The sequence below is a fragment of the Bos indicus genome, chromosome 5, assembly GCF_029378745.1.
Source record: "Bos indicus isolate NIAB-ARS_2022 breed Sahiwal x Tharparkar chromosome 5, NIAB-ARS_B.indTharparkar_mat_pri_1.0, whole genome shotgun sequence".
Taxonomy (NCBI): Eukaryota; Metazoa; Chordata; class Mammalia; order Artiodactyla; family Bovidae; genus Bos; species Bos indicus.
In genome coordinates, this window is record NC_091764.1 from 58,533,861 (window position 1) to 58,546,272 (window position 12,412).

Below are 12,412 nucleotides of genomic sequence, written 5' to 3' on the forward strand. Positions count from 1 at the left end.
TGATCCTCCTTCTATCCACAGTCACTGCAATGTGTTCTTTAATTCCTTCCATCAATAAATAATTCTATTTGTCTCTCTGAGTCTTGGCTGGTCCTGTGACTAGTTCGGTGAATAGAATGTGGTAGAAGGGATATTGAGCCTAAGACTCTGGAGCCTTGCATGTTTCCATTCTCTTCCTTGGAGTTCAATGTTCTTATATGAGATCAGATAAAGCACCATCTGGAAGAAAGCTCAATTATTTAAGGTAATAGTAATTAAACTGTTAGAGTTGTGAATGAGGTCTAACTAGAATGCAAGACCCAGTCATTCATAACGACAATCCTATGAACAAACCCAGCCAAGAACAACTGATGTCTGCTCAAACTGGCAGAAATACCCAGTTGGTCCAGAAACTCAAGTTTTAAACCACTGATTTGGGAATGATTTGTTATTGCATGATAACTAACTATAGAAAGTGACAGGTGCACATGAGGGTCCCACAGAGAGGGCTAGGGAGGGATACAGGGAAGGAAGTCTTTGTAGGAGGCGATGCCTTGAATACAGGTCGAGAAATGAAAGTCAAAAACGTTCCAGTCTGGACCATTGAGGTTTATGGTGAAAAATGTGAAAGATAGTAAGGTATAAAATAAACAAATGTAGAACATCTTTCTTAGAAATATTAGTGTGCCGGGAGCCGGCGTGAGGAACTCCAGCCTTGGCAAAGGTCATAAGGAAGGAGGCTCGGCAAAAGCAAAGGCGGGATTGAGCCTCAGGAGTCCCCCTGGATATTCTCGAGCATCTAACCCCCAAAACCAGAGTCTGCCTACTTTACTGCTTTGTGCCCTCACCTCTGACTTCACTGGGGGCTGTCCCTGACCACCATCTCGCTCTCTCTGATAAAGAGTTAGCTTACAGCTCCAGTTAATAAAAGTCCTGGGCATTAGGAGTGTTTAAATCCAAACCCCTCAGATAGCTCTCTAACTCGCCTGACAAGTTTACTCGGACTCCTACAGCTATGCATACAATTGTTTACAGTCTCCCAGCCTCGAGAGGCTCGGGAAACTTAAGATATTCAAATAGCTTAGAGCCTCTCAGAGAGTTAGAAACTGTCAGAATAAAACTAGTAAAGGATTTCATTGATGAGCCAATGCTTGCTGCCAAGTTTCCACATCCCCTGTATTGTATCCTTGAATGTGTATTAATTAATATAGTTGGCATGTAGAAAAAATAAGTAGTGGCCTTGGTGTTAGCAACTTTAGACCCTTTAAGGTAATGAATTCTTTCCTTTGTTGTAAACCCACTGCACCTCTGCCCTATAGGAATACAACTTTATCTAACACCTTCGGAGGATGGCACCAAACCTTAAAATAATTACTCTTAGAGAAAATAAGTCTTACAGTTGACAAACCTTTGTCAAGAGTCATAAAATGTTAATAGGCCTTCTGGCCAGCAGATGATGTAAATCACCTAAACCATTTGTATACAATAAATTTGCAGGAAAGAAACCCTGGTTTCAATAAGGATCAAAGACTGCTGACTGCATGATTTCACATCCCCTATTATCCTCTATGTACAACTTATGGTATAAAAGCCCCTGTTGAAAATAAAGCTACGGGCCTTGCTCACCGAAGCTTGGTCTCCCTGTGTCATTCTTTCTTGTTTCCTTTTCCTCCTTTTCTCTTCTGTTCTTCCTTCATACCAAAATAATTTGGAGCACAGGGATCCTCTGCGACCACTTATTTGCCTGGGCTTCTAAGACCCACTCGAGAAGGTGCCTAAGGTGGGGCACCTTCCGCTATTCAAGAGGGCGCCTGCGGCCTCTGTGGTCAGAGCAAGTTTGGTGTCATGAACTTTATTGATTTACCGCATAAACCAGTTATTATTGAGCATCTGATAAATCTCTCAGCCTTTTCTATCCCTTAATCGCCGACGCCGTCATCCTGAGGGAATCCCTGGATCCAACCGGGGCTGGACTCCAGCATTAGTGAAGGTCATACCTTCTGTTTTTTTGATGTTACAGATAATCTTTGAGGAGACAATATGCCTTCTTATTGAATTCCTTGTCCATAACCCAGGGCTTCCTTGTATTTTGCTAGTTTAACTTTCTCAATGTCTAGGAGAAATTTGCTGAGATTTGCTGGCTTCTGTTGGCTTAATTTAGCTATATTTAGAAATTTCATTGTATTATGTATTTCAGCACTAGTTGTGCTGTATGAGCATATTGTTGCTGGTAACTCACTAGGTCATGTCCGACTCTATGCAACCCGGTGGACTGCGACATGTCAGGCTTCCCAGTCCTTCACAGGGAGGCCTGGCATGTTGCAGTCCATGGGTTGAAAAGAGTCAGGCACAACTGGGTGACTGAACAACAACCACCACCACCACAACAAAGGAAACTAGGTGCAAAGTCTAGCTTCTGCCATGAAGAGGGCAGAAAAGTGAACAGTTACACTGTTCAAAAGTGAACAGTTGCCTTCAGAGTTAGGCATTAAAGAAAAAAAAAATGTTCAGGCCTGCTCACTGTTCTGTTTATATTCTTTGTTCTCAGGAAATGAAGACATAAAAACTCATTCTGCTTTTTTCCTTTTCACTGCAACACTGTCAGTGAATATTCACGGTTGATTTCCTTTAGAATTGACTGGCTTGATCTCCTTGCAGTCCAAGGGACTCTCAAGAGTTTTCTCCATTACCACAGTTTGAAACCATCAATTCTTCGGCACTCAACCTTTTTTATTGTCTGTCTCTCACATCTATACATGACTACTGGAAAAACCATAGCTTTGACTATATGGATCTTTGTAGGCAAAGTAATGTCTCTGCTTTTTAATATGATGTCTAGGTTTGTCATTGCTTTTCTTCCAAGGAGCTTGTGTCTTTTAATTCCATGGCTGCAGTCACAGCTTGCAGTTATTTTTGGAGCACAAGGAAATAAAACCTGTCACTGTTTCATTCCCCCATTTACTTGCCATGAAGTGGTGGGATTGGCTGCCATGAACTGAGTGTTCTGAATGTTGAATTTTAAACCAGCTTTTTTACTGTTCTCTTTCATCCTCATCACGACCCGTGGTGGATTCATGTTGATGTATGGCAAAACCAAGACAATATTGTAAAGTAATTAACCTCCAATTAAAATAAATAAATTTAATAAAAAAAAAAAGGATAACCAACAAGGACCTACCGTTAGCATGGGGAACTTTGTTTAATTTAGTGACAATTTACTGCTACTGTTAGCACAGGAGACTTTGCTCTATTTAGTGACAACCTAAATAGGAAAAGAACTTGACTAGAAGTATATACATGTACATGCATAACTGAGTCACTTTTGTTATACCTGAAACTACCACAACACTGTTAATCAACTCTATTCCAATATAAAATAAAAAGTTTTTTAAAGGGAAAAAAAAGAGGCTGTTTATATCTTTAGTTCCTCTTTACTTTCTGCCATAAGGGTGGTGTCATCTGCATATCGGAAGTTATTGATATTTCTCTTGGCAGTCTTGATTCCATCCTATGAGTCATCCAGCCTGGCATTTCGCATGATGTACACTACATAGAAGTTTAATAAGCAGGGTGACAATATACAGCTAGATACACTCTTTTCCAAATTTGAACCATATGGATGGTTTTATTATCTCAGCAGATTTTCAGATCACTGCCACCTGGGTGATAAGTTAATGTAGAGGCTGTGCTCTTCACTTTAGAGATAATACAATGAATCTAAACCTATATATTTGGGCTTTAAAGTTCCTTTTCCAAAGTCGATGTGGATCTCCAGGGATCTAAACTCATGTTTTTTCCTCTCCAGGGTTAAAACTCATTCGTTTTTTTGCTCAAAATAATTAATCATTATCTTGAATATTTAATTCCTGCTTGAGGAGAGTAACTGTAATGATCTAAACACTTTTTGTATATTTGCATTGAAAAAAAAAAGGATACTATTACTCCATTATTTCCCTATGAGCTCAAGAATTCAATATTTCCACATAAGATTTAATAGATTTAATAGTTCTTTTATTGATCAGAGCCAGGTTAGAGTTTAGGTAAGGACCTTTTTGGGTTTCCCAAGTGGTGCTAGTGGTAAATAACCCACTTGCTAATGCAGATAGACAAAGAGACATGGGTTCTATTCCTGGGTCAGGAGGTCCTCTGGAGGTGGGCAAGGCAACCCACTCCAGTATTTTTGCCTGGAGAATCCCATGGACAAAGGAGTCTGGTGGAATACAGTCCATAGGTCACAAAGAAGTGGACATGACTGAAGTGACTTAACACACACACAAGGGCTTTTTCTTGGAAATCTAATTTCATATTCTCTTGATAAGAGATATAATGTAGGAGAAAATTTATTTTCAACAATAATTGATATGCCTCAATTTGTTTATTTTAATAAGAACTGAAATTATGATTTGAGGGCTGAAATTTCATAATAACAGAGTATAAGCCTGTTAGTATGAACAGACAATAGACTAGTGTACTAGTCTAACAAATGAAAATTGTGGCCTTCTGGGCCACTATTCTTTTTAAATTTATATTTTACACATAGTTTCAACATATCTTTACTTTCTTGAGATCAGTGAAATTCTTGTGATTAAGTCGTAAAAGCTTCTTTCACTTGTTTGTTTCTCAGGCTATAAATAGATGGGTTTAACATGGGGGCAACTGAAATCATAAGCACTAACACATACTCATTAATTGCCATTTCATCTTTTGCTGAGGGTTTGACATAGATGAAAATACAACTGCCATAGGTGATAGAAACCACAAACAAGGGAGAAGAGCAGGTAGAAAAGGCGTTCATCTTTTGCTGGGAGGAAGGGAACTTTAGGATGGCATTGATGATGTATATGTAGGACATAACGACACACAGAAATATCATGATGTTAATCAACACAGCAAGGGTAACAACCATCTGTTCTATGAACCATGTGTCTGAACAAGAGATCTTCAGCATAGCAGAAGCATCACAGAGAAAATGATCAATGACATTAGAATCACAGAATTCCAGGTTTAAGCCCAGGCAGAGTGGTGGAAATATGACCAGCCAACCTGCTATCCAACAACAGATAACAAGCCAAACACAGACTCTACTGTTCATGATGGTTGAATAATGTAAAGGTTTGCAGATGGCCACATAGTGGTCATAAGACATGATGGTGAGGAGAAAAAATTCTGTTCCTCCAAAAGGAAAATAAAAAACAGTTGACTAACATAAGCATTGTAGGAAATAGTCTTGTCCCCAGTTGATAAGCTGTATAAGAATCTGGGAATGCACATCGTAGTGAATAAAGTTTTTAAAAAGGAGAAATGTTTGAGGAAAAAGTACATGGCAGTTTTAAGGTGAGAATCTATTAAAGTGAGTATAATGATGGTCAGGTTCCCAGTGACACTCAGTAAGTAGGAGACAACCAGAAATGTAAAAATCAGAACCTGCATTGGAGGGTCATCTGTCAGTCCCAGAAGTATGAATATAGACAATGATGTATGGTTTCTCATCATTGACTTGTACTTCTCAAACTCATCACAAAGTCAATGACACTGAACTGAAAAACTTGTATGAAATTATGAGGCTATAGCCATGGGGTAGGAAAAAATCCAATCAATGCAATGAATAGTCATTTTCTTCTTTAACTTGATAATGATTGGTCAAAATTGTGGTGTTCTCAGTTCTTTTGATGGAGAAGGAAATGGCAACCCACTCCAGTGTTCTTGCCTGGAGAATCACAGGGACGGGGGAGCCTGGTGGGCTTCCATCTATGGGGTGGCACAGAGTCGGACACGACTGAAGCGACTTAGCAGCAGCAGCAGCAGCAGCAGCTCTTTTGATGTACATATATAAATCCTCAAGATCATATTTTTCTGAAATAAATTTACTACAGTTCATACTTTTATACTCCATTCATGCACTCAGATCTCTGTTTTTCAGTTCATCTAAATTCTGCCCTATATTCTCTGAAATGTATTTGTCTATAGAATTAGAAAGCATTGTCTATGTGATACGATTTTGTGAGTATTATAATGTTCTTTGGTCCTAATAATTCTTCATTATTTCCAAGTTTGAATGAACTCACAAGCTGTTTGAGGAGTGGCTTCCTCTTAAATGCAAATAAATGACTGAATTTGACATTTATACAGAGCATATCAGCCACACATGGAGTATTTCAATGTTTGCTGATATTGCAATGACTAAAATGTTATTTCACTTTATTTTGTTTTGGTGTGAGAATCGCCATCCAAATAACATCATTACTTACCAGTTTTCCTATTTATCTTAAAGGTTCTAATCAGTACCCGACTTTTCTTCCATTTTCACTCCGATAGAACAGTGTTCGACTAGAACTACATAAGCAACCACCTGCAGTATTGGGTAAAGAAATTAGTATAAGCAGAAAATAAAGAAGACCTGAAAAGTTTAATCTCAATTGTTTGTGCTTCCAAGGTCACAAAAGACAAGGGGATACAGTATGTGACACAGGTTGGAGGAGACCAAGGACACATGACCTTTTCTTAACAAATAGTAACTTGAATTGCGTCCTGCAACATAAAAATGTCAGTGCAAAAACTAGGAAAATCCAAATAAAATCTGTAGTTAATTATTTTAAATTTATTTTATATTATTATTATTATTTCTTTTCCAGCTATTCTTTTGCTCCTCTGTGACCGTCCAAGGACTTCCCTCATAGCTCAGTTGGTAAAGAATCTGCCTGCAATGCAGGAAACTCGGGTTAGATTCCTAGGTCGGGAAGATCCCCTGGAGAAGGAAACGGCAACCCGCTCCAGTATTGTTGCCTGGAGAATCTCATGGACAGAGGAGCCTGGCAGGTTACAGTCCATGGGTTGCAAGAGTCGGACACGACTTAGAGACTAAGGAGAGAGAGAGACAGACCCTCCAAGCCAGAGCCACAAGTGCACTCCTCCCAGCGCCACTGGGGATTGGTGATGAGGTTGGCTGCACCGCGCATGCTCAGTCTGATGTGCCAGGATAGCGAGCCAGGAGCCAGTGTGCGACTCGGTCGGCAGGGGGAGCCAAGAGCGCGCGAGGGATCTGCTGTGGCGGTGGTGACACTGTGTATCCCTGTCCCCTGACCTGGCCACGACTTGGATCCATCTGTCCTTAAATCTCTCTTTTAATTATTAGTGCTAGTATTATTAATATTTAATTACTAATTATTAGTATACAGTGTTAATTCCTTAGTGTTAATAATTCCATTGTGATTATTAGGAATTTACATTTTGGGAGAGCTGGTTGAAGGTTATTTGGGTACAGTTCACTATTTTTTCTACACTTGTATGAGTACAAAATTATATTATAATTAAAAGTTTACCAAATTTTAGAAATAAAAAAGATAGAAAACCAAAACAGTAAACGGCAGTTGCTGAGCACTTTACCTCTGGCAGTATGCTGGGGCATATGGTCACATGAATTATTTGTATGGTATACATGTCTTCTCCTCCAGTCCCTTCTGCCGCTTCAGCTGTATTTTTGTGGTGATATCCATTTTATCATATCTATGCGTATATAAGATACCATTTGAAATAAAAGTTGGCAGTTACATTTAGGGTTTAATGTTAATCAGCAGTACCTCAATTGCGTGGATTCTGTGTATACTTAAAAGCCAAAATTATGGCTTCAGCTACTAGTGCATGCAGTTTTTGACCCACTGATAGTACACTCATGTGATGAAGATGTCCATGTTCAGAAAGGAATGTTACCTGTGGAACAGCTCTTCAGAGTGCTTCCACCAGAGTGGGGCATTCACTTTCCACAAACTGAAACAATATCTCTGCCAGTTTGAGAGGAGTCTGTATCCTGATACATCTCTGTTCATTACCAGCTTCCCACTCCTGTTTTTCCCTTCACTAGCCTGATACTGATACTTGTAGGTTTATCAAGTTTCAGCTTAGTGTCAGTTGCTATGAAACACTTTCTTGAAACTTCATCTTGTATGATCTTGGCTTCTATTTTTTGTCCCTCTAGCTCACTATGCTTATCTCTTTCTTACCAGTAAATATGTGAATGTAATGTTTGAGACTGGGTAATGTTTTCTTTATTGAGATACCACAGCAGCTAGCCTTATTCAGAGTTTATTAAGAGCTCAATAAATATGTTTATTGTAAAATCCATGAATTCTATATGTACTCTTCTGACTCAGAAAAAGTCAGTTTTCTCATGTGGTGAAATTTTCATTCCCATTTACGGTACATTCTTTAATGAAAGTATGCAATCGTGCATGGGGGTTGTGCATGGGGGTCAATTAGATTCCTTTGTGTTTTAAACTTTTTGAGGTATAAATGATATAAAAAATGCCCACTCTTAATATATATACCATATATAATCTCTCTTGTTTATTTTCCTTCACTTTAAAAATGAGGGCTTTTAAATATTAAAATCATTCTTTGTTTCCTGGCAATACAAAAAAATGCTACCTTTCATATTTAGTCCTAGACCAAAAAAAAAAGTCGTTACAATTCTTTTGATCTGACCAAATGTATTATATACTTGGTCTTCTCTCTCATTACTTACATAGCAGCTAAATCAAATATTCCTTATCCCTCAGTTATTGTCAGGATACTTTGTCACTTTCTTCCATTGCTGAATCAAAAGGCATTTGCCCTTAGAGGCTTCACTTAAATGAATATTTGGAGTTTCACTTGGTTACTATAAAATATTCCATTCCTAATCTTTATGAAAGGCAGATACCAGCTCCCACTTAGTACCTAGTCCCACTGTTTAGCCTAAAGTGCATATAGAAAAACAGAATAAGAGAAGTACAGGGAATGTTTTGCCTAAAAGTTAGCCTCCCCACCTCAATACCAGGTTAAAGGTCACACAGGGACAGCATAGAGTTTCCAGTGGTGGGACAGGAATGAATTGTCTGTAGCCCAGGCACCTCCCCTCAGTTTTGTCAGAATGACTCCAGGTACCTGACTCTCCCAAGCACCTCAGGAAGCCTGTGTGTCCTGAGGAAAGAGATTAATCTTTTTGTCCAAAAATGCCACTTTTTTTTTCAGTCATTCATATTTCTATTCAGTCATTCATTCATGTCATATTAACAACACTCATGATACAGATAGAGATGTTAAAATTGAGTTTTCATTAAAATGTGAAAGACTTTTAGAGGAAGGGGTCATTGAGTTATAAAGCATAAGCAAATGAGTCACTTAATAGAGATATAGGTCACCTATTTTATATACAATTTTTATTTCAAATGAGGATGAAGTTATGGCAGAGAACACATGGGAGTGTCCCTCTAATATCCACTGCATTCAGATGATCTTCATCATATTCATACATGAAAGCAGCTAATCAATGACTGTCTTGTACTTGCCACTCATACTGTGAAGCCACACTTCATAAGTGGTTGTTGAAACCTTTCACATAATTTTAAAGTGACAAATCATATAAGTTATGCTGGTATACATACATTGCTCAGAAGAAAGCATCATTCTAGAGTTCAGAAAATAGACAGAAAATTAAAAAAAAAAAAAAAAAAAAAAAACACATCTCTGATACTTGTAGCCTCAGATGTTTGCTGAATCCCAAAGTTGCAAAGAGTGAAAAAAGTCCTCCAGGAACGCCTTATAATGGAGAGAGGAAGGTGGACTCTGACCATTCGTAGGAGCACATACAAAACTCATAGCGGTCTCCATAGTTGGAGCGTTTCACTAAGTCATCCCCCACTCACACAAGATGAAGATTTTCTCAAGAGAAAGCCTGTCTCCCCCTGAGCCCAGGGAGTCTTTACCCTGGAACTACAGAGCTAACAGTAGTTTAAATGGTTAGGAAAGAATCTTTTTCTGTAGTTGGGAAAATAGATATTCAATTGTTTCTGGCAGAAGAACATATTTCTAAACTGAGAGAATTTCTCTTAAAAAAATATTGAGCAAATTTTTAATTATGTGCAACAAACAAACATGTCCTTGGATTTATTTTATCATTATCAATGAATCTCTGGTGTAGTAGACTTTGGGGATAGAGGAGGAAATGCAGATGTGGGGAAAATGTCCTCAGAGAGGCAGGTGTAAGTAACATTAGCACCAGAAGCAGTGCAGGTATGCAATAATAAGTATCAGATTACAAGACAAAAGGCAACCATGTGTTATTTTATTTCAACAGTATGTTAGGCATTTGTAATATGATACAGACAATTTATCCATTTATTAATCCTATAAAGCTGTACTTAATATTTAGTGTCAGTATAAATATTCACATAATAATAGAGAAAAATATTTTATCAAAAGAAAAAGCAAAGTGATAACTTACATTGAACATTTTCAGAAATGTATCCCAGGTATTTATATCTAATTTTTTTACTTTACAATATTGTATTGGTTTTGCCATACATCAACATGAATCCACCATGGGTGTACACATGTTCCCAAGGCTGAACCCCCCTCCCACCTCCCTCCCCATACCATCCCTCTGGGTCATCTCAGTGCACCAGCCCCAAGCATCCTGTATCCTGCATCAAACCTGGGCTGGCAATTCGTTTCTTAAATGATGTTATACATGTTTCAATGCCATTCTCCCAAATCATACTCCGACCCACCCCCACCCCGCTCTCCCACAGAGTCCAAAAGACTGTTCTATACATCTATGTCTCTTTTGCTGTCTCGCATACAGGGTTGTTGTTACCATCTTTTAAATTCCATATATATGCATTAGTATACTGTATTGGTGATTTTCTTTCTGGTTTACTTCACTCTATATAATAGGCTCCAGTTTCACCCACCTCATTAGCACTGATTCAAATGTATTCTTTTTAATGGCTGAGTGATATTCCATTGTGTATAAGTACCACAGCTTTCTTATCCATTCATCTGCTGATGGACATCTAGGTTGCTTCCATGTCCTGGCTATTATAAACAGTGCTGCAATGAACATTGGGGTACACGTGTCTCTTTCAATTCTGGTTTCCTCGGTGTGTATGCTCAGCAATGGGATTTCTGGGGCGTATGGCAGTTCTATTTCCAGTTTTTTAAGGAATCTCCACACGGTTCTCCATAGTGGCTGTACTAGTTTGCATTCCCACCAACAGTGTAAGAGGGTTCCCTTTTCTCCACATCCTCTCCAGCATTTATTGCTTGTAGACTTTTGGATCACAGCAATTCTGACTGGTGTGAAATGGTACCTCATTGTGGTTGTGATTTGCATTTCTCGGATAATGAGTGATGTTGAGCAACTTTTCATGTTTTTGTTAGCCATTTGTATGTCTTCTTTGGAGAAATGTCTATTTAGTTCTTTGGCCCATTTTTTGATTGGGTCATTTATTTTTCTGGAATTGAGCTGCAGGAGTTGCTTGTACATATTTGAGATTAGTTTTTTGTCAGTTGCTTCATTTGCTATTATTTTCTCCCATTCTTAAGGCTGTCTTTTCACCTTGCTTATAGTTTCCTTTGTTGTGCAGAAGCTTTTAATTTTAATTAGGTCCCATTTGTTTATTTTTGCTTTTATTTCCAACACTCTGGGAGGTGGGTCATAGAGGATCCTGCTGTGATGTATGTCGGAGGGTGTGTTGCCTATGGTTTCCTCTAGGAGTTTTATAGTTTCTGGTCTTACATTGAGATTTTTAATCCATTTTGAGTTTATTTTTGTGTATGGTGTTAGAAAGTGTTCTAGTTTTATTCTTTTACAAGTGGTTGACCAGTTTTCCCAGCACCACTTGTTAAAGAGATTGTCTTTTCTCCATTGTATATTCTTGCCTCCTTTGTTAAAGATAAGGTGTCCATAGGTGCGTGGGTTTATCTCTGGGTTTTTAATTTTTTTCCATTGATTTATGTTTCTGTCTTTGTGCCAGGACCATCCTGTCCTGATGACTGTGGCTTTGTAGTAGAGCCTGAAGTCAGGCAGGTTGATTCCTCCAGTTTCATTTTTATTTCTCAAGATTGCTTTGGCTATTCGAGGTTTTTTGTATTTCCATACAAATTGTGACATTATTTGTTCTAGCTCTGTGAAAAATACTGTGGTTGCTTGATAGGGATTGCATTGAATCTATAGATTGCTTTGGGTAGTATACTCATTTTCACTATATTGATTCTTCCCATCCATGAACATGGTATATTTCTCCATCTATTAGTGTCCTCTTTGATTTCTTTCACCAGTGTTTTATAGTTTTCTATATATAAATCTTTTGTTTATTTAGGTAGATATATTCTTAAGTATTTTATTTGTTTCTTTGCAATGGTGAATGGGATTGTTTCCTTTATTTATCTTTCTAATTTCTCATTATTAGTGTATAGGAATGCAAGGGATTTCTGTGTGTTGATTTTATATCCTGCAACTTTACTATAATCATTGATTAGCTCTAGTAATTTTCTGGTGGAGTCTTTAGGGTTTTCTATGTAGAGGATCATGTCATCTGCAAACAGTGAGAGTTTTACATCTTCTTTTCCAATTTGGATTCCTTTTATTTCTTTTTCTGCTCTGATTGCTGTGGTC

General features: G+C 38.1%; 1 pseudogene; it reads right to left on the reverse strand.

Moving 5' to 3' along the window:
• Positions 1-4,532: 4,532 nt before the first annotated feature.
• On the reverse strand, positions 4,533-5,469 carry LOC109558745 (olfactory receptor 6C2-like; annotated as a pseudogene).
• Positions 5,470-12,412: the final 6,943 nt, after the last annotated feature.